The sequence below is a fragment of the Hippopotamus amphibius genome, chromosome 2, assembly GCF_030028045.1.
Source record: "Hippopotamus amphibius kiboko isolate mHipAmp2 chromosome 2, mHipAmp2.hap2, whole genome shotgun sequence".
Taxonomy (NCBI): Eukaryota; Metazoa; Chordata; class Mammalia; order Artiodactyla; family Hippopotamidae; genus Hippopotamus; species Hippopotamus amphibius.
Window position 1 is genome coordinate 217,730,145 of NC_080187.1, and position 3,144 is coordinate 217,733,288.

The window sequence follows — 3,144 nt, forward strand, 5'->3', positions numbered from 1 at the left end:
GATTTCCAAGTCTAGAACTGGGCTTTCTCCTCATTGGTGGAAAGAACCAGACTGGCACTTGTAGACGTGCAGTCATTTTAACAGTTCATCAGACAGATCTTTATTAAGGGTGTGCTAGAGACCTGGCACTGAGCTAGGTTCTGAAGATAATAAAATAAACATTATTCAGTTTATTGCCACCAAAGAGTTTATAAACTACATTGACCTGATTGATTGGAGATAAGCTAAGGCAAACACCAAATAGTAAAATATCAATGCAAGGCAGCCCGTAATTAAATACTGAAAGAGTTTGTCAGCAATATTTGCATTAAGAATTCAGTAAGGGCTTCCTAGGTGGCGCAGTGGTTAAGAATCCGCCTGCCAATGCAGGGGACACAGGTTCGATCCCTGCTCCAGGAAGACCCCACATGCCACGGAGCAACTAAGACCGTGTGCCAAAAAAAAAAAAAAAAAAAAAAAAAAGAATTCAGTAAAAGAGAATCCACGTTAGATGGAGCATGCAAGCAGGAAATCTGTAGAGTTTCATGGTATAAGAAAATGAACACTGGGGCTGGGAATGAAATACAAGTTTTGGTTAATTTTTCTAGTCCTCAATTTCCTGAATGGTCAAACCTGATAAAAATCACAATGCCTTAAATTTGAGAAGCATAAGTGCTTTCCTATGAATGATCTCATTTGATCCTGCTAACACAGGTGTGTATGTGAGCCCATAGGGAGGAGAGGAGGGGAGGGGAGAAGCGGGGAGAGGAGGAAGTGAAGTGGCTTGGGTCTCTGGCTCTCTTGGAGCAAATTGCTTCAACTTTTGAAGCACCTATTTCCTCATCTGAAAATGGGGATTAATCATAACAGTACTTCTCTCATGGGTTTATTGTGGAGATTAAGTGAGATAATGCATGTGAAGTACTGTGATATAGTATGAAATATATGTTTGGTCTTTGTCCTCAGTTCTGGCACAAAGCTTCTAAAACTCTCGTAATTTCCTGAGTGGTAGGGGAGAGAGGAGTGTCTTTTTTATTCATAATAAGCCCCTTTCAGCTACACCTGAATTTATGCTAATGAGGTGAGTTTTCAAGGATGAGGGCTGATTATTAGAGGAAACAACCAAGTGACTAGAGGGCTGGAACTTTCAGCCTCACCCCCTACACCTTCCAGGGAGGGGAGAGGGAAGGGTGACTGATTTAATCACCAGTGGTCAGTGATTTGATTAACCGTGCCTACATAATGAAGCCTCTGTAAAAGCCCTAACCAAAGAGGTTCAAGAGCTTCTGGGTTGGTAAGCAGATCCACATGCCAGGAGCATCGTGCATCCCCAACCCCACAGAGACAGAAGCTTCTATGCTCGGGACCCCTCTGGATCTCACCTTAATATAATTCTTACTCTGTCTGTCCATCTTTTATTATATCGTTTATAATAAACTAATAAACATAAATAAGCATTTCCCTGAGTTCTGTGAGCTGTATTAGCAAATTCTAGAACCTGAGGAGGGGGTCGTGGGAACCCCCAACTTACAGCCATTTGGCCAGAAGTACAACCTAGGACTTGAGGCTGGCATCTGAAGTGGAGGCAGTTTTGTGAGACTGAGCCCTTCATCTGGGGCCTGCTCTAGCTCCAAATAGTTAAGTGTCAGAATTGTTTAACGTGAGGGAAAACCCCACATGTTTAGTGTCAGAAGTGTTGTGAGAGTAGAGAGAAAGAGCTTTCTTTTAAATACTTAGAACTCAAATATTGTTTTTTTATTATATATTGTTAAACAGTAAAGCAGGACAGGGATTTGATCATCATTTACTAATCTAAAATTCTGATCCCTAAGAAGCAGATCACTGACAGAATATGAGAGAGGCAAAAAGAAAACTACTCCAGTATTTTGAGTTTGGGTAACCCGGCTCATTCATTTAGTAAACATTTATTAAGTCTTCTCTATGTGCCAAGCCCCATGCTAAGAACTTTGCATTGATTTCTAAGAAATCCCCAAAACTAACTCTATGAGATTGGTACTACAGGCACTATAAGATAGGTACTACTTTACCTTTACAAATAAGGAAATTGAGGTGCAGAGAAGTTAAAGATGAATATAAGAAAATGAGTGATACAAGAAAAGTCAGAGACTTAGTTTGGGGAGTATAGATAGCTCTGTAGGTAGGTCGTTAGATGGGGAGATATAGAATCATTGTGTTCTCATATATATTGTAGGAGATAACTGCTAAGAAGGTGTCTGAATGGCCAGGGTTCTAGACTTGAGTCATCTGTAGAGAATGGAGAATTAAAATGACAAGAATTAGTAAACAGCTATTTACTACATCCTACTAAGGGGAACATGAAGAGAACTTGGTGAAGGAAATACAGTGGTATGATTAAAGCCAAGTACATGTGAGCTATGTTCTCCAATATTATATATTCATATGAAAAGAAACATAAATGTTAGAGAATTTAAAAATATCTGCTCAGGGTCTTTCTTGGTATCGATTGAAAACTATTTAGGTACATCAGGAGTTAGTGGCTTTGTCTGGGTGTCGTATTTGCTCCCTTGCAGTTCCAGTGAGTTCTGGCATCTACCTCTGGAGTTTCAGTTTCAACTGCCCTTTCAAACAAGTTAACGCGTTCTCTCATGAATACTATCTGTGTTTCCTCCTAAAGCATCATATGTACCTTATTTTCTCCAGGCTTTCTTCTAGGATACATTAATTTTGCAAATATTTTTAAAGACCATGGGGAAGGCACTATACCAGGTATAAGAAGGGATGAAAGACCAAAAAAAAGTTTTACATAGTTTCTGCCTTCAAATAGCTCTTGGGCTAGATGACTACACAGCCATCATCCGTGATACCAAGTCATGTGCCATACAGAAGACAGGGCATAATGGGATTCTGGACAGTGAAGAGATAGGAGGAGGCTTCATAGAACTGATGATATGTTAACTAGCTCTGTATGTTATACCCACTTATATATAATATGTGAATATGTCTATACATATATATTCCTTTCAAAGTTTAAAAAAATCATGATCTCAGGGCTGGAACAGACCTCGAGAGATTATCTGATTCAAAATATCACTCTGCATGTTTGATACACTGGGCTAGTGAGACCCACAGAAAGACATGCTTGCTCATGTAGTACTTGCTTAGATTTAAATAATGGTCATGAAA